Source organism: Eleutherodactylus coqui, chromosome 7 (genome assembly GCF_035609145.1).
Source record: "Eleutherodactylus coqui strain aEleCoq1 chromosome 7, aEleCoq1.hap1, whole genome shotgun sequence".
Lineage (NCBI taxonomy): Eukaryota > Metazoa > Chordata > Amphibia > Anura > Eleutherodactylidae > Eleutherodactylus > Eleutherodactylus coqui.
In genome coordinates this window covers 102204087-102231117 of record NC_089843.1, presented here as the reverse complement: position 1 = coordinate 102231117, position 27031 = coordinate 102204087, and the positions used below count along the sequence as shown (strand labels likewise).

General features: G+C 41.2%; 1 protein-coding gene across 5 annotated transcripts in view; it reads left to right on the top strand.

Annotated features, from left to right (window-relative positions):
- The window catches only part of TENM3 (teneurin transmembrane protein 3), a 550183-nt gene that overhangs the window by 176255 nt on the left and 346897 nt on the right, over positions 1-27031 (top strand). For all 5 annotated transcript variants that reach the window (XM_066573504.1, XM_066573502.1, XM_066573501.1 and 2 more), the window contains exon 2: positions 14923-14988. The gene's annotated coding sequence lies outside the window, so the exon portion shown is untranslated. The remainder of the gene's footprint in view (positions 1-14922; positions 14989-27031) is intronic.

Sequence of the window (27031 nt, the reverse complement as noted above, 5' to 3'; positions counted from 1 at the left end):
TAAATACCTCCGCTATATGGCAGGCAATTTCTAAGGTTTACGCTGCTTTCTTCTACCCAGTTTGTATTAGTAATTGATAGCAAGCGTAAGAATGAGAATGCTGTACTGTAAACAAAAGAAACACATTTTTAAGCTGGTTATACACACTTCCTGTTTGCAAAAAAAAAACACTTTTTTGCCTTTTGATACATTGGTGTTTTTTTAGGCAAAAACAGTTGCATCTGCATGTTTGCTGTAGTTAATAGTAAAATATGAAATGACCTACAAATAGAGATGAGCGAGCATACTCGCTAGGGCAAACTACTCAAGCGAGTAGTGCCTTATGCGAGTACCTGCCTGCTCATCTCTAAAGATTCGGCTGCCGGCGGGGGTGAGAGGTGAGTTGCGGGGGGGAGAGAGTGAGGGGGGGAGAGAGAGGGAGAGATAGATCTCCCCTCCATTCCTCCCCGCTCTCGCCCAGCTGCTCCGGGCCCCCTGCTGGCACCTGAATCTTTAGATACGAGCGGGCAGGTACTCGAATAAGGCAATACTCGCTCCAGTAGTTTGCCTTATCAAGTATGCTCGCTCATCTCTACCTACAAACATTGCGGTTTTTCTAGTGGCGTACCTTCACTGCATTTTTTTAGGTCATTTTTTTTTTTTTAATTGCGAAAAGTTCTAAAACTGGATTTTTTTCTGACGTTTTTCAATAGAATTCTCTATCGGAAAAAAATGGCAAGTTAGACCTCCTCTATACAGGCAGTAAATGTTTCTGCTGGCGGAACGGCTCCAGAAGTTCTGCAGTATTTACAGTACAAGCCATGCGGAGGAGATTGTATAAATCCACTCCGCACGGCGTGGACATTTTCCGTAATGAATCTGCAAAGTTTTTGAAAAATGCTGTGGATTCTCAATCCTATTTATGTTACGCGATTTCTCCGTGTGAACGTACCCTAAAAAACTACGCAGGCATCATTCATAAAACGCATGCGGTATCTCCAGTACCTGAAGGAAGCCTTACACTGCAAAATCCTAAAATTGGTGATACTGCGGGATGCATATTTTTCAGACCAACTGAAATCTATGGTTTCCTCCAATAAACTGCTATTATTGTTTTTTATCTGTGCGGAGGCGCCTACATTTTCGGTGATACATTGTAGCTCTGATTCTGGAGTTCAGCTTTACAAATAAAGTCTCGGGATTCTCTGAAACTTTGATTTGCAGGACTGCATATCCAAGAGACCAAAGAACTGCCATAAATTGAATGTTATACATTTTGCTGCAAATCTAAACAGATCAGGAACATATTTTTTCCTCTTCTGGGTACCCTACAAATCAGACTAATCTGCTGTGGAACCTGCAAATAATCTGGACATATCTATCCAAGTAATACTATAAACCTGTATGCACTGTCACAGTCAACAACCGCTTCCTAGAGCCTGATAATCTACCAACGTCTGGCCTTTTTATGGGCCAGTGCGTTCTTCCTACTACATTATTACATTGCATGTTGTGCGTTATCGCCTATGTAGTTCTGCTTTATATGCTTAGATCATGAGTTCTAATCAGCCCTGTCCCTGCAGCTGAATATCCTTTCTTCTATTATGTGTAGGCTTCTTTGGCAGAAAACTATTTATCATGTGCCTGGAAGCCACAAATTTTTCTGTTCTACATTACTAAATTTTAACTATCAATTGTGTTTATAGCAGTGCTTTTCTGTGAGCCTCATCTAATTAATCTGTGCTGTAACTCGACTGGATGCTCTGATGTATCCCTGGCTAGTGCCATTAATAATCTCAGTGGCAGATATATCATGGGGCACTAGATAGTTCTCGCATTCCCATATTGCTAATGGGATCAGTCTAACTTATCGAAAGTTTTGAAGTCAGTTGATGGTCAGGCCTACTTGGTAGCAGATGTATGACTATGTCTGTCCATTTGTTAGTTTTTTCTTGGAAAATTTATTTACATAGTTTATGATCCACTTTTTCCTCTCCCGATTTCCTGTTTTTGAAGTGGGGTTAATCTAACATGATCTTAACAGCAGGAGAAGAGTGTGCTGACCTTGTAGGAAGCAATGACATATCCATTTGTTAGGAAGTGTTGTTGGTGAAAGATGGACAGAGAAATAATCCTGAAACATTGCAGAAGTTTATGATGTATTGAGCAGTGGAGAGATTGGATTTCCAACCTTGTATTTGCTCTTAAAGGGGCTGTCCCGCGAAAGCAAGTGGGGTTACGCACTTCTGTATGGCCATATTAATGCACTCTGTAATATACATCGTGCATTAAATATTGGCCATACAGAAGTTATGCACTTACCCCCTCCGGTGTTGGCGTCCCCGTCTCCATGGCTCCGACCGAAGCCTTCTTCTCCCTAGATTAGACGCGCTTGCGCTGAAGGGGCCGCTCCGGCGTGCTTGCGCCGCACAGGTCTTCTGCGCAGAAGACCTCTGCGGTGCGAGCACGGCGGAGCCGGACAGAAGAGGGCAGACTGCGCAAGCGCGTCTAATCGAGGGAGAAGAAGGCTTCAGTTGGAGCCATGGAGACGGGGACGCCAACACCGGAGGGGGTAAGTGTATAACTTCTGTATGGCCAATATTTAATGCACGATGTACATTACAAAGTGCATTAATATGGCCATACAGAAGTGCTTAACCCCACTTGCTTTCGCGGGACAACCCCTTTAACTTGTAAAGACTGTAACGTCCACTAACACTGAAATGAATGGATGTCATGTAGGGCTTATGTTGGTGGTGGTGTTGTGTATGGTGCTGCTGTAACAGACCAAGGCGGAGGCAGCATACTTTTCTACCTTTCTGAAAGTCCGTGGCATGGCTAACATTGTGTCCTAATGCATTGTAGTTGCCAGAATACCTTACTAATTTTGGAATCCCGCATTAAAGTAGACTGTAGACACAAAACAACATCTCTCATGCACTTCTGCCTCACATCATCTCTTGCTGGTGCACAGCGCTGTTACCCCAAAGTGCCCTGTTCTCCAGTAACCGTATATTACATACCTTCACATGGTGTCATTTCGCACATAGTGCCTTGTATCACATTTCCTATTCTTCTACTAAATGTCCCACAACATCATAACAATTCCCATATCACAGTCCCTTCTGGGGAGATACTACCTCTGTCGCATATATCAGTCCATCTTCCACCCCACCCACACCCCCATCCTTCCCACAGGCTCTTGCATGCTGCCGCTCCCTGTATTTTCTTGTTATGCGGCTATAACAACTAAGATAGCCACATTGACATCACCTGGAGGCAAGGCATAATCCCAGCACAAAGGTACTCCTAGTGAGTTCCTAAACCATTTGTGAGATGGGGCCAAAGGTCTTTTTCACTTCACAGCCACAAAATTACTGTAAACAATCATGTGACCTCTGTCTTTGAAGGTCCTTGATCATATAGAAGTCTACCCATGTTCATACAAGCACATCAAAAGGGGTTTAACCCATTATGTGTCCCCCTTACAATATCATGCAAAAGAAGAGAAGATGTAGTTCTGCATGTACATTACCAGATATGTGCTTGTGAGAGAGCCTCAGGTAGTTCTCCACTTACCTTTGTCTGTTGTGCTTGTCAAGGCACAACACTTGTGAGAACTTGTAGCAAGGAAGAGCACTGCTGCCGCTCCAGCGATGCCAATGCTACTGATGGGATATGTTATAGCGCTAGTAGAAGGCAAGTAAACGCTGGCAAGCACTAACTCATGTAGATATGTCAAATACTGCCAGTGTTTACTTCTCTTCTACTAGCACTATGCAGGGCTTATAGGCTGACTAGGTTTAAACTGAACAAGGACTTTATGTTGACCATAGGAACTAGTTGACTGTCAAGTGAATTCACATATGGAGTAAAAACACACAGCAACAAATCTGCAAATCTTAAAGGGAACCTGTCCCATCCTCTAAGCACCAGGGAGCACGACGTCTTGGAATGTACTTTTTATACTTACCCGGCCCTCTATTTCAGCTGCATCACCCCTGTAAACTAACACCCAGTCTATCAGCATGACTCTTTTCTTTATTCAGTGCTCATACTCTTCCATAGAGAACAGTAGCAGTGTGTGCGCACTGAATGAAGAGTCACGGTCACAGACCAAGCCAAAATTTCAAGGGATAACAGAATGGAAACGGAGAGATGGGCAAGTATAAAAAAGTACTATCCCGGACTTAACGTTCCCTGCCCAATAAGTACCATGACTTTGTTTGTGATGCTTATAGTATGTGACAGGTTCCCTTTAATGTTAGCATGTGCAAATTCGCCATGGAAATGGGGTGTAAATGCTGCAAACTACCTTTTTTGCTATGCAAAATTATTATGCCATATAATAGTCCACCTGCTTCCTGTTTCTGCTTGCTGTTACACTGTAGCAGACACAACCGACCACTCTGGAGTAGGTATATCAACTGGCCGGACAGGATTGTTATGACAGATTGCTACTAAAATAATACCTCAGTAAACCGCCCCCTGCTGAATGCATGAATATATCCAAGGGCGTAACTGTAGGGGATGCAGAAGATGCAGTTGCGCCCGGGCCTACGAGCCTTAGGGGGTCCATCAGGCTTTTATTTCCCATATAGGGAGCCTAGTACTATGACTAAAGCATTATAGCTGGGGGCCCATTACAGATTTTGCAATGGGGCCCAGAAGCTTCAAGTTACACCTCAGGATATACCCATGGATTCTCAGGAGCACTCACTACCATCTAACATCTGCCCTGGAAGTGGTAGAGTAGGGTGACAATAATATGCGAATAAGGTAAAGTTCCCCTGCTGCAAGCACCAAGTCATGACTGACTCCGAGCATGTTGTCACATTGTGACATTTTCTTGGCCGACTGTTTTTGCGCGGTGGTTTGCCATTGCCTTCCCCAAAACATGTGAACAGATAGCGTTAAATAATTTTTAGTTTTCGTACTTAATATTGTATAATAATAGATACAGGAAAGCCTATAGGGTATTGTGAAGAAGCACACAACACTAAATCATGTTGGACATTAATAGAATACTGTATATAAGTAATTAAAGACCAAAATGGAAGAAATAGCTCGTACTACACAATTACATGAGTTGCATAATTAAACATTCATTGAAAGAAAAATGAAGCGGGAAACAAATCAAGAAGTATTTTTATTCTTTTTCTATTGAACCAACAGATGGTTTGCAGCATGTAATCTCATTGGATTTTTTTTCCCCGTACGATTGTAGTTATCAATTCACATAATTAATATTGTTATTTTCTTAAGCCTTTTACAATAAAGAATAGTGTTTATCCAGGATGATGAATATACCCGGTGCCCCGCCGCAGACTTGTCTGGTAGCACAATGGCTAAGTTTTTGAGCAAAACAACAAATATTTAATTTGGTGGAGATTAATAGTCTGAATCCTTTTTTCTTGGTGCTGTAGATTAATACATACTCTGAGTCTTCACATCTGCCGTGATTTCCCATAGAAGTATTCATTATACAGAGAACATCTTCACTGTTGGCCAAGGTATAGCTCGAAGGAGGAAAGTGCAGACACATATGTCACTGCCTACTATTACAATTTGCCATCGTAATGTGGGATTCCAAAAACACCGATCAGTCTGAAGACTTGCAATTAAGACTTCCACTTTCCTACATTTGTTTCTCAGGAAAAAAAAACATTTTCACCACATGGGCCAAGATGGCTGATAAGCTTTTCCTCCAACCAGGAAAAATAAATTGCCCGCTGGCTGTAATGAAACGTGTGTCCAACAAATTTTCTTTTTCCTCCGGGAGTATCTTCTCTCCATGTGAGAATTGATGATTATTTACTGTCGTTAATTCTGTTAATGCCAGTGCGTGCACAACACGAGAATCCGGCACTGATACACGTAGTGGGGATATTTGCAGGAGTGAGTACGCAGAAAATTAAAGGTTCCTTTCACGTATTTCAAAAAGATTAGGATAACTAGTTTCTCCAAGCGGACTCTCAGTTTGTGGCGTGCTCCACGCTGTTGTTTTAAACGAGTTTCTGTTATTTAGTGGTTTCTACAATTACTTTACAAGGGCTGAAAAATAAATTCACGGATTACGTACTGTGCACATATAGCACTTAGACCAACTGGGAGATGGTTAGATTTCGTGTGCGTTATAAGCGTAGAATACTAAATCCATTCATCTGGCTTCATTCTTTCCAAAGTATTTTTTTTTTAATTTTTGAAAGTCAACAGATGTCCAGGCCGGCATATCAAAGACTGAATCATGCATGCTTTGTAGAGTATATAGGAAAGCGCCAGATGGATCTGCACAGACAGATACGTCAATAATACATGTATGTTAACTCACCTGGCACTGAGCGGGGATCCCTTGGGACAGGGGTTTAACCAGCTCAGCACCCGTGATCCAGGTGCACTTATAACGTAATTGAAGTCACTCCCAGTCCCCTGGTGATCCAAAGGCTCAGGCGGCAGCAGAAGATAACCCCAACACAAATGAGTTGATGGGTATTTGATCCAACAAGCATAAGAAACCCAGCAAGGTAAAGGTGCAACGCATTTCTGCGCTCTAGTGGCGCCTTTCTCAAGCCTAACATACTTACCAACACATACATATATCTATATAAAAATAGGCTAAAATTACCTGGAAGCAAAAACTTTTTTTCCCACTCAGAAGAACCTGTATAGCCGCCATTGGGACACCAAGCGCAGGATGATGACATCACAGGCTGGTTACCGTCATAGGGATTGTGTGGAACGCAACGTGTGCTCCACCATGTGTGTCTGCATCTCACAGACGTACTCCAATATCTACTGGAACGCATATCTCGCTCCAAGGGGCTGCGCATGCGCAGACTACATACCATATGAATGGGAACAATAGTTTTGTTCGGTGGAATGCCCAGTGAATCATGCATGCAGAACTGTGACTTTATAGCTAGTTTGCATGTAACTTTTGAACAACAACAATCAATTATCTTAGTGCTAGCTTCTCAAAGAACATTTCCCAATATTAGACCATGTATAAGACAATCTCTCTCATACTCCCGAAAGAAAAGCGTTGACTCACCAGCTATACCCTGTATTTTTCATACCCATAGAGACTCCAAACTCATAAAAGTATTTCATATATGTCAAAAGAATAGAGTTACTAGAGGGAACAGACTTCTGGGTAATGCAATAGAAATAATAATATATAGAAGTCAGAGATCACCAGAATATCAGCAATGACAGTGAACTATGACAATCGAGCACATGAACTCTTAGGTACAAAACTTCAAACAACATGGAAGATATCCGCAACACATCTTTCACCCATTCAAAATCTATGTTTTAAGGGTCCTTTTACACTGAACGTTTATCGTTCAGATTCTCGATAGTTTGCAGCGACTGAGTGACGAATGATAATTCATTTGCTTATTGTTCATTGTTTAATTTCTGCCGGCATAAAAATCAAATGATGATTGGTCGGTGTAAACACTCTGTTGTTTGTCTATGAACGACGGCCTGTTTACTGCGAATGGAGGTGGGCGGCAATCTACAGGCCATTCCGCCAGCACTCACTGAGTGGTCAATGCTGGGATGACTATTAAAGGGCCCTAAGCCTCAGTCTTTTTAAAGTAGTCATCCATTTTTGACTACTTTCCTCCAGGAGTGTTACTATAGTGGTTACAGAGATAGCAGTTGCACCTTGGCCTGGAAGTATGAGAGGCACTAAATACCACTTACCAGTCTAATAAATGGTACATACAGTATTAGTTAGGGCCCTTGTTTCAGATCATTGGAGTCCAGCTGCTTTAAAGGGATTGTGTGATCAGAGACAACCAACACAATGCAGTGAGCAGTTGACTCCATTCCCGGCACTCCCTGCTGATTATTAGTGGGGCCAGCCACAGATTTCCCCTGCAACAACTGCTGCAGGTAAAATGTAGTATTACATGGCAGCCATTCAAATGAATAGCCATCCTGTGGCACCAAGTTTCCAGAAAGAGGTCCTGAGTGGACAATATAGGGCATATGGATTGGGTTGTGCTCTTGGCATAACCCCTTTACGTAATGCATCTGTTAGGTTGGCAGTACAGTCTGGATACCCTTTTTATAGCCCCCTGTTCCCTGGAAATTGTTGATTAAAGTATTATAGCATTTCAAATATCTTTTACTTTTCTGGTCTGGAGCGGAGGAGAACAAATTCTTCTAGACTGCTGTACTTTTCCACGATATGATTATACGGTTTAACAAGATGATGTTTTCCAGCTGTTGTTTAAAAAAGCCTTTCTTCTAAAACAAGGGAACGTGTTTGACTCAGTGTTTTCACCTATACAGTCAAAATAAGTACCAATAAGATTTGGCCTTGTCATTAACCTCTGCGCCCCTCTTTCTGCCTCGGCTCGGCTGTAACCTCAAGGTTAAAAAGTCTAAGAGACATCTTGTAGAATCAACTTTTCAGCAGCAACGAAAGACAAAGAGGATATAAGAAAAGTGCCGCCATGAAAATTCATGAAGAACATAACGTTTAAGGGCTGGTTGGAACTTTTTAGAGGCATTTTGTGATCAACTATTTCCTTGGCATCGAGTAATTGATGGATGATACCAAGGCTTCCTTAGACACAGGTCAATGCACAAATGTTTTTTATAGAGCTATTTGTCTGGTTTTAAGTACCTTGCACGTGCGGTGAGCTCCCTATGTTCTTATTTCTCATTATGGCACAGTTTAACCGTTCATTTACATGAGTGTACTCAGAATATTAAATGACTTGTTGTCCTTATACATGATCCACCATTTATTTCATTGTGCTATTAACGTCTTCTCAATATAAGATGCCATTACATGAGCGGTAGAACTCTCACACAGCTGAATATAATTTAATTAACCTCTCCCAACACATTCCATATTTATCTATAGGCAAGAATTAATTTATTCATGTACTAGTAGCAATTACTAATATTGATATCCAGAATGCTGAGACTTGCCATGGTGTCTGGTCTGGGACAAGTGACTTCACTGCACCTAGCACAACAATGTCATCTACTATGGGACTCTGCCATCCAACTAGCTGAGGGTCATAAGCTATCAGCAGAGCAGAAGGTTATGTGCTCCACGGATATATAGTATCTTTCGCAAGACGTAGAAGAAGGCCCTGTGCGACTCCTTCTACTTTTGGACCCTAAATTGATTTCTGGAGCTTTTCAATAGCTTAAATAGTTTTGTAGCTCATCATGAGTAGTTAAAGGGGTTGTCCCATAAAAAAACTTAGAAGTATTTAATCAGCGTCCACCAATCACAAGAACAGCACGCACACTACCACTCCATTCATTTCAATGGGACTATTGGAGATAGCCGAGTACAAGCACTTGGCTATTTTCGGTAGTCCCATAGAGATAAATGGAGCGATAGTATGCATGCATGACCACTGCTCAATTCATTTGGGGGCAGGTGGATCCTGTATTCTTGGGATTAGCGGGATTCCAACCACTGGGCCTCCCACTAATCCCTAGTATATGTTTTTTGTTTTGTTTTTTTGGTGGGGCAACCTCTTTAAGGAAGTGATAAGCACAATTTATCCGCTTTACACTGAACATATCCATGGAAAAAGCAAGCCAATTTTTATCTCTGTCTGTCTTTCTCCATTTATATACTGTATGTTACCGTATATATCTTCATCTATAGGTTTATAGAGCTATAGGATACTATACAATTTTTTCTCTACCTTTACAGGTGGAAATTTTCCCCAGCTTTTTATTTTGTTGATACTCAGCATGTGGGAAGGAAATCATCTTAAATAATGACATTTATCAGTGATCTAAAGAACAATAGAATGCATAGATATTAATAATTGATTTGTTAAATATGAAGAAAGGGCATCAATAATAAATGAGTGCTTTAAACAATGAATTATGTATGACAATTAATAATGATTGCTTACGACAATAACCGGCCATAAATGCTTATTAATATTCATTCTGAAATTAGTGTAGAATGTGACGGGTGGCTGCCTCGTCATTCACGTATATTCACTCATGGGGCTCACACTCTTACAAAACCTCCATAATAAAAGTTCATGTTACACATTTTTAGATAAAATCTCATACATTCTTATCTGATATATCCGTTCAGTTCCTTTTTTTTACTAGATGTACACCTGATTAATATTATGTACATGATGAACGGAACAGAAGATGTTGGGCACATAAAATGACTTCCATATTAAACTGATGAACTGAATAATAAAGATACTTTACTTAGTTACTAAAAGGATACAAATTGTGTTCAGAAAGAAAGACATACATTGCGGTTATCTTTGTTCACGTTACACACATGGGGAAGAACTCCAAATAAATGCAGTGGACTAATATCAACGCGACCTCTTGGATGCCAGGAAAAGAAAAAACGATAATCCAAAATAAAGACCCAATGAAAAGCAAAAAAGAAACAATGGGGAATCCAAAGACAGATTGAAAATCATTTGAGCAGAGAGCAATAATCAGTATCAATTAAGTCCACTTTAGGGACTCACAAACCATATCCTGCCCTATACACTTTGACTCAGGGGCGTAACTAAAGGCTCAGGGGCCCTGATGCAAAACGTGAGCTGCCCCCCCCCTCTATCTGTATCTGTACCCGTACCAATACCTAAACTATGCTGCACAGAGACATAACTTGAAGCTTCTGGGCCCCAATGTAAAACCTGTAACAGGGCCCCCAACAATAATGCTCCATTTGTAGCACTGGGCTCGCTATATGGAGAAGAGAGACCTTGTGGGCCCCCTAAGGCTCCTCGGCCAGGGTGCAACCGCATCCCCTGCACCCTCTATAGTTACGCCCCTGCCTTGACTGATTTAAACGGCTTCTTCAGGGGTCACCAAGCTGGTGTTATGCATGGGCAGTTTATGAGCCCAACCTTTACTGTGTTGTTGGATATGTAATATTTTTGGGGCATAATTTCCACACTCTTTTGTTATCATTTTTGGGAATTCCTGCTCCCTTCTCTCTGGGTTTCCTTTGAGATGACATTTCTTCTGGATTTCAGGAAGGCTGACTGTATTAATAAGCTTCTCAATTTTCCTTGTGAATGATAGGCTGTGCTCCCTGAAATTTAGGGATGTGACTTGTTACTGTAGTATTAACGTTAGGTTCCAAAATGGATATTTTTGCAGTGTGTTGCTTCATTCACAAGAGCGCATAAACAGCGACTTTTATGTCTGACCGTTATACACGACCATCTGAGCCACTGGTTTCTATACATCCGTTCACATGGGCAAAGATATAGTGCATAAAAATGTCAAACAGTCAAAAATGGAACATACGCGACTGAAATACGCACCGACGCATATACACGGGGCAGAGGCCTAACTTGAAGCTCCCGGGCCCCGATGCAAAACTTGTAACAGGGCCCCAACTATAATGCTTTACTTATAGTACTGGGTTCCCTATATGGAGAAGAGACGCCTTATGGGCCCCCTAAGGCTTGTGGGCCCGGGTGCAACCGCATCCCCTGCATACTCTATAGTTACGCCCCTGATGCTGGACAAAAAGATAGTTCTTTTGCTTCATATACGTTGGCGGCTCCTATAGAGCACTATGGGACCTGGACAAAAAAAGGGAGGGGGAGGCATATTAGCAGGGACCATGCTGAGGATTTTTGCAGAGCGAGGGTTTGCTCAGGGTGCAATGTATTTTTTCACTAAAAACGGCGCTAATGGTCGTGTGAATAGGCGAGAAAACGCTGGACGTGATCTCGGAAAAATGTCCATTCATGTCAATAAATGGTGTGGACGTAAAAATGTAAAAACGCCTACGCTCGTGTGATAGAGCCCGGTTACAGGAAGGTTTCATTTTCCGAACATTTTTGGTATTCTCATAGTGCAGTGGAGAAAACTCATTTTAATTCTATTGATAATAATTGTTAAGCAAACATTTTAAATGATAATTGAACCTATTCTCCAAAAACATTTACATAATTAAGTCAGAGAAATTAGATGTAAAATAAAACCGCTAATAACCCGTTAATGTTAAACATTAGTCCAGCAAACATCATTTTTACATAAATAGAGTTGATATAATTATGAAATTGGCTTATTTTACAAAATGACCATTGTTTGTGTAGGTAGATGTTAAAAGGGCCATTTAAGGTTAGGAAAACAAGGCTGCTCTTCTTCAGAAATAGCAGAGTGCTACGCACTTTATTTCGTATTGACATTTCACCGTGGCAGAGAATCCTAAATTTTCATTAATAACTCACAGGTTAGGATTAAAAATTAACTTTTATTAGTTCAATGAAACTAAAATGACCTCGTCAAGGACACACTACATACAACTAATTATAATGAAAAATCAATAGAAGGTTTCTCAACAAAATATGGACCCGTTTATAGTACAGGTTTGTCAGAACATTGGCATGATCCACATATGAAGAGGAGGTTGACTGTTCAATAACAGAACCGGTTGTTTCAATAAATTCTATTATATTCAACCTATGTGTCCGTGTTCTTTTATCAAAAAAGACCAGATTTTGTTTTATAGGTCCGTAGTGATCTAGTCTACTAGATTGTGCGTCAATTGGATGGTGGCCATCAAGAGATATTTAATTCCACCAAAGATGTCGTCTATAATGACGTCAAAAAACCCAAAGGTGGAGAATAAATCTATGGTATTAGGAGGTGTATTTATGTATTACAACGCTCCGTCACTTGGATGGTGGCAATCAGAAGATATTTAATTCCACCAAAGATGTCATATATAAATGACATCAAAACCAGAAGTGGAGGATGCGTATATAATATTGGGAGGTGTGTTTATGTATTACACCACTCTCCACAGAAATAGTGGTCAGGATGATTATTGGCACCACTAACAGATGTTGTGTAACCTTTAGATATATTTTTATGTTCGTACCAAATCTCAGTATCCATATCTTCAATAGTAGACGCACTCCTAGATTGGTATTTGTTTAGAACCTACTATAATTGCAGATAATTATATACATCTGCATATTTGTAGCCGCATATGGGTATTCACATTAGGATTCCCAATCAATCCTTAAAGTCAAAGTTATTGTTTTTTCTGACTTGTAACTAGTTAGACCGTATACATGGGTCAACTATTTATCAGATCTTAGAGAGGACAAAGAATTGCAGACTAGGCTTTTTATCAAGAGTAGACTGATGGGAATAAATCTGTTTCTCAGGTGGCCCCTTATGCATTCATTTTGCTTTGGATATTTCATTTATATAAAAATATATCTAAAGGTTACACAACATCTATTAGTGGTGCCAATAATCATCCTGACCACTATTTCTGTGGAGAGTGGTGTAATACATAAAACACACCTCCCAATATTATATACATATCCTCCACTTCTGGTTTTGATGTCATTTATATATGACATCTTTGGTGGAATTAAATATCTTCTGATTGCCACCATCCAAGTGACAGAGCGTTGTAATACATAAATACACCTCCTAATACCATAGATTTATTCTCCACTTTTGGGTTTTTGACGTCATTATAGACGACATCTTTGGTGGAATTAAATATCTCTTGATGGCCACCATCCAATTGACGCACAATCTAGTAGACTAGATCGCTACGGACCTATAAAACAAAATCTGGTCTTTTTTGATAAAAGAACACGGACACATAGGTTGGATAGAATATCATTTATTGAAACAACCGGTTCTGTTATTGAACAGTCAACTTCCTCTTCATATGTGGATCCTGCCGATGTTCTGACGAACCTGTACTATAAACGGGTCCATATTTTGTTGAGAAACCTTCTATTGATTTTTCATTATAATTAGTTGTATGTAGTGTGTCCCTGATGAGGTCATTTTAGTTTCATTGAACTAATAAAAGTTCATTTTTAATCCTAACCTGTGAGTTATTATTTCGTATTCAAGCTTATTGGCTGTTTCTAGGCAGCCATGTTTTTGAAATCACATATAACCTCATTTAAAATGTTTTTCAGGCCTTTTTTAGTGATGACCTATCCTCAGGATTGGTGTTCAGTATCAGATTTGCGGTGATCCAACCATCTAACAGCTGTTTTTTCGAACGGCGGTGACCGGAACTAGCACGGCTCCGTCTACTGTGTTGCGCAACTGCCTGTAATAGTAGCAGGCTCGGTCCCATTCACTTGGAAGCTTGAAGCACTATGTGTACAGCAAGAAATAGAGCCTGGGCACTACCTGTTCTGCCTATGGGGGGTGCTGTATTATATGGTTATTCTCCCATTACTTGTAATGGACATAAAATGACTTCTATAGCCATCGAAAATCTCTGGGCTATGACCAGTTTAATTAGTCTTTAAATGACAGGACAAGTAATAGATAGAAATACCTCCTTCCTGCATGTACGGTAGTGATCTTCCATATTTGATTGTCCAGTAGCTGCCACCAATATGCTATTGTTTGGCCTCATTTAATACATAGTGGTAAATGTAGTCATCCTTGCTATCCATGGCTTGTAGCTTCTACAGAATGCTGTCCGGTTCCCTATTATGATTTCCATCCTGCTTGTATTTTTGCTTCCTATTGTGTAAGGAGTCTAAATATTCTGTTGGTTTCCTATGGGACGTTTTTTTCTGCTACCCATCGCAGGCTACTGCGCTGGGCACTGGAGCTGTAATCCTATGCTATCACATTTATGCCCTGAAGCTGTAATCTACATAAATTCATTCCTTTGACCCATGCTTAACATAAATGTGTTCTGTACAGGATTGCATAGTGGCTCCGACTACTTCTCATGCAAATCCTATGTCCTGGAGAGATCAGACGCAAGCTATATGCATCTGCATCCACCTGGGAGCGGATACTGCTGTTGGCTTTTATTACTGAGCGCTTCCTCTAGAGACCACGCCTGGACTTGGGATGATATTTGATCGTTGTAATTTTTTGCATGTTCTGTTATTTTTGCTTCTATTTGATATGTGGGTGCTGAAACTTCTCTTCTTTGCTTTTTTTTAGATTTGTTGCAGTGCAAGCAGCCAGCCACTCACAGTCGCAACCTAAAATGTGAAAACGGCTTTCTGGGTAGGTTTCCTTGGTTTTCTTATCTGTTCTGTTCTTCCAAATGCTGAGCCCTGATATTTTTAGCTCTAGTCCTATTTTATAAGGGGTTTTAAAGTGAACCTTGATCAAGACTGATGCCTTGTAATGAATGCACCCTTGCATGTCCTGATAGACATGTCCCACTCATTTGCATACAGTTGTACCCCAGTTGGTACTGCGGGGTGAAAGGAGCATTTATTGGGATTTGGACTGCATATTTAGCTGTATTTAAGCCCTAATTCACAAGGGTTTGTCCTGCTGACAGTGTTATAAACAGGTCCATTGCTTTATCTCACATGAACTACGTGCGGGGTACCAGCCATGGACCAGTTTTCATATCTCCGTGTGAATGAATCACAGCCGCTACACGTATGTCTACAAACCGGTTCCCACTGATTTCATGAGTGTTTATAAACAGGACATATTTGATATTGTATGTTTGCATATTTTTTGTTTTCACTGACTTTATAAGTTATTTTAGGTATTCTTCTCCCTGTTTTCATTGGACGCATTGGTTTTCCTGCTATTTAGCACATTGTGAGCGCATTTGTTGGAAGTAGAGTCATTATTCTGGATTAAGGATATAGGGTCCCCAATATAATGCTGCTATGGCTACTGCTATACGTTTCCACAAACACTTTGCTTTTTGCAGGTATTAAAACCCAGCTGCAATTTTTATGCGATTTCTGCAAATGCAAAGCGCCTGTTGATTTCTATAAAGGGATTTTGCATACATGTAATATCTATCGAGAAGCCTTAGAAATAAAAGGTGCGCACATGTGAAAATAATGCACAAAATTTTACACTCTAATGATTTTTTGGCTATTGCTGACATAAGTCTTTATGTAAATTTAAGACTTTTTTTTTTTTTACCCAGATGGCATATGCTGTGCTTGTGGGTTCACTAGAATCCATAGAGGTGTTTCTATATAATGCAGACAGACTCTTTAAATGTAAGAGGTTAAATGCTGCCATAATCCAGAGGAATAAAAGGCATATATACTAACCCAGATATTGATAATACGATACATATACATTATGAGTCACTTTATTATGTGAGTTTGTGTAACTCACTTTACAGCACCCTTCTGAGATGAAGAAGCATATGGACACAATATACATAACTGAGCCGTTAGCAACATCGGCAATATACAGAATACTGAACCAATAATAATACTTCATATTGTGGAAAAAAGAAATATGAGCCCTTATAATAAAAGTGTTTCTGACATTCTAACTGCTGAGAGGTAATAAAGATATATTTAATGGCTCAACATGCCATATTTGGAACTTGAAGAAAGGTCTTAATTTACTTTATATTGCAATTTTTACATTCATTAAAAATTCCTTGGCACAGACTGTAACCAGACTGGAAGCAGAACAAGGAATAGCAGTTGTCCAGAATGGTATATATTGGCAGCTCCATTCTGCTTTAAATGTAATTCCAGAATTGCGGATATGAGGGTATGTGGGTGTACCTATCAAGATTGATGTAGTAATAATCTGAAGTCAATGACGGATCTCTTCGAGAAACCTTGGGAACACATTGTATATAGGCTGCTATTAGTATTAATGACAGCTCAGACTGTAGAAATGCTATCTTGTGCAGGTGTCTGGACCCACTTACATGGAGACTGCATGCTTTGTTAATTATGTAGCCATGCTGGGGAGTGACCTAGTTGTGGACTGGATGTGGCAGGGTATAATGGGTTTAGTTCACATCTGCAAAAGTGATCGCACCCGGGGTGCAGATTTACTCGTCACCTTATTGCTTCTTATGATCATTACATTTGTTTCAATAGTTTAAAGATACAAATTGATTTATTCTTTCGTCAAAATATCTGCTCTTTCAAAAAAAATAAACTTTGTATTAAGTTTAATGAATTTAAGTATTACTGTCCTTTGTTATCTTATTCAGAAAAGTTAATCAAGATAGCATCAACCCTGAGCTTTATCTATTAGATAGGACAGAGAGCAGCTACTAAGAACATCTCTTCCTTTGGGGGACTCATGCATTACATAAACAGACTATACTGTGTAATTCTTCATTTGCCCTCTGGTCGTGCTGTTTTTGCTGCCAGCAGTCCTGATTTTTGTGGACCTGTCTTGTTGCTAGAACTGCAGGGACTCTACCAGTGGGACGCTGTGACCAGTTTATGGTGGTTAGACTCTTCTAGTAAAACTAGCTTATCCAAGACAGAAAATTCCTTTAGTCCTTAGTAAAGGCTCTATAGTCTCAGAGAAGAGTAATGTTATATTACCTGATGCACCTGCAAAGACTAGAGGTCACAGAAAGAACATGTTCTTGATGATCAAAATGTTATCCTCCCAAACAATAGACTTAAATTGGTATTACGATCTTATAAAGTGATGGCATAAAGTTGGGCATATGCCATCAATTTATGATTGTTAAGAGCTTGACGTTGGGATTCTCATGATCCTAAAAATGACAGGGCCGCAGCGCTGGTCTAGTGCTATACCCCTTCTAAAAATTCCCTGCACAGTTGTGCTCGTGGCTACCCGGCTGTGCATATACCTTCCTTGAAATTCCCTTCACAGTGTCATGTCAATGCAATATTTATCAAGACATTACAGCTATTTAAGGCGATTTTCAAAACATTTTTAATGGCCTCACAACCCGTCTTTCTGGTTGCTGCTGTCCAGGACCTCTGACCATTGCAGCCAATCACTGGCCACAGTACTGACCTTCTATATCGAGTGATTGGCTGCAACAGTCACATGTCCCGAGCAGCGCAATCAGGAAGGGACAAAAGTGGCTGTAACGCAAATGTTAATTAGTAGGAAAATCCCTTTAATAATGATAATGATTAACCCTTTCCAATCCAATTTGTATCCTGGTTTACCTAGGGGGCTTACTCTTTTTCTGCCGTTATACAACGGCGCGATCTGCTGGCTAAAGCCAGTACTGCATGAGGTGACACGTTGGATAGGCTCCGACGCAGAGAAGCTGGCAAAATACAGTAAGAGAACCCCGACGGATGTCTTCCAACATCAGAGCTGTACAGCCTTAAATCATAATGTCTTCAGAGGTCAGACAGTGGATTGTAATGGGTTAAATTCAGGAAATAACTTAAGGCACAGTTCAGAAAATGAATTGTAGAGCTACCATATACATACAACACAATCATTCTATTATAGCACCTTAGTATTTGTTGGTGAAGCATTTATAACACAGTACGTTCAAGTATTTTTGTACAGGCCATGGGCAACTGAATTGATGTCCTAAACAATGACATCAGAACTCATCAGTTCTAAGCGGTGACATCAGAACGACTCATCGGGTGTAAAGAAAGATATCAACACAGCCTTAAATACTGAAGTCAAAATGTTATCCGCTTATACACTATATAAACTTATCAACTATAACTATTAACATTAGAACTTAAAATCATATCGGGACTCTTCAGTTATAATTATTATTATCAATGCCATTCCACTAGTTTTCTGACTTTGTGCACAATAATTATTCCCTCTCACAACAATTTCTGCTTGCGTTGATAGACGGAGGTGGGGTCTGTCACGCTGAGAGAAAGATGGCGGAGAACAATGCCAGAATATATTATAATTTTACAAAGCATAGCATACATCTTACAAATAAAACACCCTTTAGTACAATTATACTGTATGCAGCTTCAGCAAAATTAAATGAACCCTTTGGAATGACCTGGATTTCTGCATTGATTAGTAATAAAATGTGGCCCGATTGTTATTAATGTCACCATTATGCATAAACACAATGAAAAAATGTATTAAAACTGGTGTTTCAGACACTAGTCTTAACATTATCCCCATTGGTGCACAATGCACCTAATATATGATGAGACACACACCTCTTCATATATTAGGCACTTCTCAGCTCCTTCGTGTACCAACACAGAAATCTATGCCAACTAGGGGCTGGCCTAAATTTTTTGGTATAATTTACACCATTATCTGGCATTAACCCTTTCCAATCCACTGTCTGACGTCTGAAGACATTATGATTTAAGGCTGTACAGCTCCGATGTTGGAAGGCGTCTTTCGGGGTTCTCTTACTGTATATTGCCAGCCACTCTGCTGTCAGAGCCTATCCAGCGTGTCACCCTATGCAGTATTGGCTTTAGCCAGCATATAGCGCCATTGTATAACAGCAGAAAAAGAGTAAGCCCCCTAAGAAAACCAGGATGCAAATTGGATTGGAAAGGGTTAATTACACATAAATATGTCAGGATGTACTGGCCTTGCCTCTTCCAAGCAGGCCATGACTATTTTTTTTTTTTTTTTTAAGAAAGTGGTGTGAGCTGGCATACATGGTAAAAAGTGGCAAAACTGGGGCTTGCAAAATATAGCAACTTTTTATTACAAAAAATTTTTGCATAAAATGTTTTATAATCCACCCCCCCCCCCCATGTATCTAAACTTACAAACAGTTGTACCAATCCTATCTCTTATTGAAGGTTTACTTACTTTTCAATCAACTATAGCACCACCAATTACATTGAGGTCCAATACATCTGATACAATGGGCCATTGTGGTTCTTCTCCCCAAATTATTGAATTGGGGTCCACGCTATTTGGGTTCAAGATCAAATCCAATTTCTGCACCATCTGCTTCCGTCATTCTCATAGCTTATGCCATCCCACCTATTACTCTGGTTTAGGCTAAAATAAAACCACCATTCAGAGCAGCATAGAGGAAAAACAAACCGATTGTTCAGTGTCTGACGGTTCAGAAGGTCTCCCCTCTTGGCTCTCCACGGGCCCTCATTGCGGGGTTCTCTGTTCTCGCACACATAATACCTTTGCATATATCTTCATATCTAATTAGATGAATGGATAGCTAAGACGTCTCCAGCAAGGAAACACAATTCTCTATTAGTTTATAGTAACTTACGTCCCCTTTGGAAAGCTTTGCCAGCATCCCATTGTTTTATTTGTATTAATAAAGAATTGGCCAGCTGCATGATACCTTCCGGAATTCTTTACGTCAACCGCAATGAGTTCTTTTAGTATTTTAGCCATAGGAAGAAAGAGAATGGCTCTGTTATAAATTGTTATGCTTTATAAAGGCAAAGCAAGAGCACTTTTCAATAGCATTATTTGCATGTAGAGTTTTAATTAAGAGATAACTGTCGCCACAGGTTGACTGCATAAGGCTGCAGTATCCAGCAGAGAGATGAATGCCAGTGCCAAGTTTTACAGGTTGACTAGAAAACAGGGGGTCTATAGCAGAAAATGGATTTATAATTAAAAGAATGAACAAAGTGCTGCTGAATTTAGCCAAGGTGGGTTACATTGAAAAAAATGTTATTGCCTTTAGAAGTTCCTACAAGGCATTTCTCCTACGGCTAATACAATAGCTCATCCCGGAGCTCCCCAGTGGATTCTTCTGCCTACTTACTATAGAGGCCAGATAAGAAGAATGAAGGCTAGATCTGAAGACTTTGGGTATTTTCATGTGTGGTGGATAGGCTGCAGATTTTCCGTACAGATTTGCAAGGACAGAAAGTTCACAAATATATTACAGTAGCCTCAAAGCGAGCAAGAGTTCAGCAAATGCTGCGGAAATAACCCATGCAGAAATGTTAAATTCACAGCAAGACAATTCTTTCTGGGTGAAATCGGAGGTAAATCTGCAACAAAATCTGAATGAGAATTTTGACACAGAATTTGGCACATATTTCATAACAAGTCCGCAAGAACTTTTTTTCTGCTCCATTTACACCATGTATAGACGTAGCCTTGCAGTACTTATCAGGTTGGGCCTACTGAAGCCGTCAAATTCCATCAAATCACTGCTTTTGTACAGACTGCAATTCTCTTCTGAAAATTGCATTGTAAAGTCAGTAGAAATGATTTTGAGCTTTGTAGGGTGCCACGAGAGAGATCACCGGTTCTCAACTCAAGGACCTCCCAATGATGTAGAAATAAAAGCTGAAAAGACAGCGTCAGTCACTTATTTTTCTTTTTGATCTTGTTTCTTCCATTTTACATTTGCTGGGTCAAACAATTCCCTCAACCTAAACTGAATGAATACATTAGAATTACAGAAGAACGCACTATTTTACCTGATTCGACAATTCACTGACACGCTAATGTCAAAACAATGGAGAAACTGGTTGACAGTTAGGTGAGACTGCTGGCAAAAAATGAAAAATAAGCTTTCCCTGGAATGTAGGGTCCTACCATCCCCAATTACATTTAAGACCATAAACTTTAGACTAAAGGGGGTTTACAAGGCTTATCGGGCAAGAATATTCGGCCAGACATTCATTTGCCCGATCATTGGCCCGTATAAATAAATCCATGATCAGCCAACAGACAAGCAAATGCTCATTTATCAGCTGATCATCTTGTTTATGTGAGCATAAAAATGCTTGCTGATTGGTGCGCATCTTAAATACCCTTACATGGGTGGACAGTGGCCCCAATAATCGCTCAATCGAGCGATTATAGGCGACTGTCAGCCAGTGTACACATGCCTCCTGAAGATGCTTAGTAGTTGCTAGTCCTTCCGTTTCAGTTAGATGAAACTGCTGAGCGACTTCTCACTCAGTGTAAACAGGAGTCGCTCAATGGAGGCGGGTGGCTAGAAGAGATCTCCATCCCGCTCCTCCTCCATTCTCTGACAGATTATCTTTCCTGTATGAAAGCAAGGATTGATAGTCTCTGGAACAGCTGTCAGGTGCTTATGCACCCGATAGTCATGCCATGTACGGGTGCCGATAGTCATGATGCCGTGTACTGGTGCCCATAGTCATGCCATGTACTGGTGCCCATAGTCATGATGCCGTGTACTGGTGACGATAGTCATGCTGTGTGCTGGTGCCGATAGTCATGCCGTGTACTGGTACCGATAGTCATGATGCCGTGTACTGGTGACGATAGTCATGCCGTGTACTGGTGCCCATAGTCATGCCATGTACTGGTGCCGATAGTCATGATGCCGTGTACTGGTGCCCATAGTCATGCCGTATACTGGTGCCGATAGTCATGCCATGTACTGGTGCCGATAGTCATGATGCCGTGTACTGGTGCCGATAGTCATGCGGTGTACTGGTGCCGATAGTCATGCCGTGTACTGGTGCCGATAGTCATGCCGTGTACTGGTGCCGATAGTCATGCCGTGTACTGGTGCCGATAGTCATGCCGTGTACTGGTGCCGATAGTCATCCCGTGTACTGGTGCCGATAGTCATCCCGTGTACTGGTGCCGGTAGTCATGCCGTGTACTGGTGCCGATAGTCATCCCGTGTACTGGTGCCGATAGTCATCCCGTGTACTGGTGCCGGTAGTCATGCCGTGTACTGGTGCCGATAGTCATGCCGTGTACTGGTGCCGATAGTCATCCCGTGTACTGGTACCGATAGTCATCCCGTGTACTGGTGCCGGTAGTCATGCCGTGTACTGGTGCCGATAGTCATGCCGTGTACTGGTGCCGATAGTCATCCCGTGTACTGGTGCCGGTAGTCATGCCGTGTACTGGTGCCGATAGTCATGCCGTGTACTGGTGCCGATAGTCATCCCGTGTACTGGTGCCGGTAGTCATGCCGTGTACTGGTGCCGGTAGTCATGCCGTGTACTGGTGCCGGTAGTCATGCCGTGTACTGGTGCCGATAGTCATGCCGTGTACTGGTGCCGATAGTCATGCCGTGTACTGGTGCCGGTAGTCATGCCGTGTACTGGTGCCGATAGTCATGCCGTGTACTGGTGCCGATAGTCATGCCGTGTACTGGTGCCGATAGTCATGCCGTGTACTGGTGCCGATAGTCATGCCGTGTACTGGTGCCGATAGTCATGAGGACAAATTATTTTAGTAATGGTCATTTGTCCAGTCATCCCGTGTACTGGTGCCGATAGTCATGCCGTGTACTGGTGCCGATAGTCATCCCGTGTACTGGTGCCGGTAGTCATGCCGTGTACTGGTGCCGATAGTCATGCCGTGTACTGGTGCCGATAGTCATCCCGTGTACTGGTGCCGATAGTCATCCCGTGTACTGGTGCCGGTAGTCATGCCGTGTACTGGTGCCGATAGTCATGCCGTGTACTGGTGCCGATAGTCATCCCGTGTACTGGTACCGATAGTCATCCCGTGTACTGGTGCCGGTAGTCATGCCGTGTACTGGTGCCGATAGTCATGCCGTGTACTGGTGCCGATAGTCATCCCGTGTACTGGTGCCGGTAGTCATGCCGTGTACTGGTGCCGATAGTCATGCCGTGTACTGGTGCCGATAGTCATGCCGTGTACTGGTGCCGATAGTCATGCCGTGTACTGGTGCCGATAGTCATGAGGACAAATTATTTTAGTAATGGTCATTTGTCCTAAAACTGCAGTTAATCTGCCCACGTAAATAAGAGGATACATCGATAACTGACATTGTTGGTCGGCATTTATTAGCACCTGTGTAAAGAGGATGAATATTTTATGACTTCAGAATGATCATTTCTCAAGTGAAATTTAGCAATGAATGTTTGTTTTAGCATCTTTACCATGAGATTGTTCAACAGTTGTTCTACCATCAACCTATTTCTATCCACTATGTATGACCACTGTTAAGCAGTTGTCACCAATGCTGATATCTTATAGCATCTTCCTGCAAGATATTCCATAAAGCTAAATATGACTTTATTACCAGTGGTCAGAACTGACCCAGGAACATGCATAGGCTATAACTCAGCAAATGTGCATGCAGAATGATTTCCTATGCATATCCTTATGACAACTACTGCCTGGAAGCTAACAAAGGTGGCTGAACACAGAAGCTGAAAGATGTCAGCATTTGGTTGTCTATCTTAGTATAACTGGAAGGATAACCAGGGCTCGTAAGTTTTTTTTTAAATTTTTACTTTAACCCCTTAATGACCACCAATATACCTTTTTATGGTACTCTTTAAGGGGCCTTAGTCTGAGGCATGTGACTTTTTACAGCGCTGCATCAGAAGCCTGGCACTGGGTCTTCCATGAACAGGTACTTTGCTGTCTGATGATGGCCTGATATCTACTCTAACAGCGGGGAAGGGAGAAGCCACCAATCCCCGCTGTTTAACCCTTTACATGCTGCAGTCACAACAAAGACATACAGAGGAAGGAGGCTTTGTGATCGTGTGGCTGCTATGGTACCCAGAGGCTTGAAGATGGCCTCTGGCTCTGCCATCCACAATGGCCTATGAGGCTCAGCATCATAGAAGTATAGCAGTGTATTATACCAGCGATTAAATACAGTGCTATTCAAATTCTGTGGCGGGATAGATATAAAAAGTGTAAAAAAAATAGTAAAGACTAGAAAAGAAAATACAAATAAAAACTCTTTCCCCCCCTTACGATATTAACCCCCCCACACATACACACACACACACACGCACACACAAAAAAAAAATCATAACAAATTTGTTAATGACCCATGTACAGAAGTTAGTACTTTATTTAACCCTCATTATGCATGGTGTGAAAAAAAGATATAAAAAACATGGTGAAAAAAGCTAATTTTGCATATCTTTCCTCACAAAAAATGGAATAGAAAGCTATCAAAAAGTCATATGGATCATTAAATGGTACCATTAAAAAGTACAACTCGTCCCGCCAACAAAACCCCTCATACAGCAGCGTTGATGGAAAGAAATGTTAGTAGTCTTTGAATGCAATGATAAAAAAAATAGTTTTTTTTTTTTAAAGTGTGAAAAAGTTGCAAAAAAAACTACATAAATTTGCTATCGACGTAATTATACTAACCGTCAGAATTAATATAACACATTATTTATAGTGCATGGGGAAAAACATTTGAAAGTAAAGAATAAAAGCCTGAATTGCAGATTTTGTTCATCTTGCCTCTCAAAAAACTGGAATAATTTTGAATGAAAGTGATTAAAATGTTATACATTCCCAAAAATGGGATCATGGAAGACTAGAGCTCATCCTACAGAAATCAAGCCCTCATAGAGCTCCGTCGATGGAAAAAGTGTTTTTAGAGCACAGAAATACAAAAACATTAAAAAAAACCTATATAAACTTGGTATCAGTGGAATCGTGCTGACCCGGAGAAAACGATGATCAGAATATTTTTTATTCTGCATGCTGAGGGTTTATTCAGACGGGCGTATATGGGTCGAGTTTTCACACCAGGCCGATATACACTGCCCCTCTCTGCAAGGGGAGGATGTGGGAGGAGCCAAGAGCTAGTGCACTGTGCTCCCGCCCCCTCTCCGCCCCTCCCCACTGTTTACAATTAGAGAGGCGGAATGGGGTGGAGCTAGGTTCTGACCCGCCCTCCCATTGCAAACAGTGGTGAGGGGAGGAGAGGGGGTGGGAGCTCAGTGCACTAGCTCTTAGCCCATCCCACCATCTCCCCTTGCAGAGATGGGCAGCGTATATCGGCTGGGTGTGAAAACCCGATCGATATATGCCCGTCTGAATAATCCCCTAATCTGTAGAAATAAAATAAAAAAAACCATAGCAGAATTTTTTTTATCCCAATTCCCCTAAAAAAAAATTAAAAGTTATCCAATGCATTCTATGTACCCCAAAGTGATGGCATTAACCCTTTCCAATCCACTGTCTGACGTCTGAAGATATTCTGATTGAAGGCTGTACAGCTCCAATGTTGGAAGACGTCCAACAGGGTTTTCTTACTGTATATTACTGGCCGCTCTGTTGTGGGGGGGCCACTTCAACATGTCCCATACCGCAGTACTGGCTCTAGCCAGCAGATGGCGTCATTGTATAATGGTAGAAAGAGAAAGCCCCCTAGGAAACCCTGAATCCAAAATTGGATTGCAAAGGGTTAAAATATACAACTTGTCTGGCAAAAAAAAAGCTCTCATGGCTATTTAATGAGAAAAGAGCTATGGACTTAACGATGCGACAATGAAAACACTGAAAAATTAGTTGGTCATAAGGTGCATACAGGCTTCATCACTACGGGGTTAAATTCACTAAACGCAAACCTTAGGCCTGGTGAATTGATTCGCGATGTATCCTAATGGGCAGAACATGGTAAACTTAGTAGCAAACTGGCAAAGCCTAAATCCAGGGACAGAAATCTCTCACTCAGGGCAAAAACACATGTGCGCATGCGCTAATACACTTGCTGCTATGGAGTGTATTAGTGCATAAACCAGGGTTTGATTTTTTATTGTAGACTATTCGAACTCTGCTCTACATTTGAAAAAAACAAAAGGGTTTTTCCATCGGGCGTGCACTATCCTTCTCACACGTAGTATTAACACATAGTGAAAATGTAACCACTGAACTCAATGCTTTTGTTTCATCCCATTATGCAGATGGGATTTTCGCATAACAGGACTGAAACGCGCCCATCTGTTTAACCCCTTCAGCCGCTTTCACACGGCCGAGAAAATTGCGGAAGATTTGTACATTGCGAGATGCACAAATCTTGCACGGATATGAACCCTATTCTTTTGAATGGGGTCATACAAATGAGCAATGCAATGCAGGAAAAAAATTGCGGCATGCCCCATCTTTGGACATACTCTCGCAAACCACATCGCATGGCGTGCACTGTGCACACGAATGCGATGCAAGGTTGAAAAACTCCTCGCATTGCAGTAAAAAAACACATGCTGGCAAACATGATATCGGGGCCGTGTCTAGGTAGCCTTAAGGCACATGCCCAAGACCGTGATCTCGCTGCGTATCATGTGTGCGTTGCACGGCCGCGTAATATGCGGTAAATGGAGTCAATGAAAGTCAATGAACCGTGTGATACTCGGGCATACATAGTGCCATACGTGGTCTCTGCCGGCAGATCGCATGGCTACAAAATGTGTAAAACGCTGTGCGGAGACCTGCAACGTTTTTTGCATACGCCCGTGCGCATGAGTCCTTATATGTCAAATATATTGTTTATGCCCTTTACACCAGAAACAAGCCATGCGGACAACTTTTCACCCCCAAGGCGTTCAATAGGGAAGCGTTGTGCATAGCGTACAGCCTATTAATAATGTTCATGTGTATATTTATAGCCAACCATAAACAGCTTTAGTAGGACTTTTCATTTATGCTCTAATTA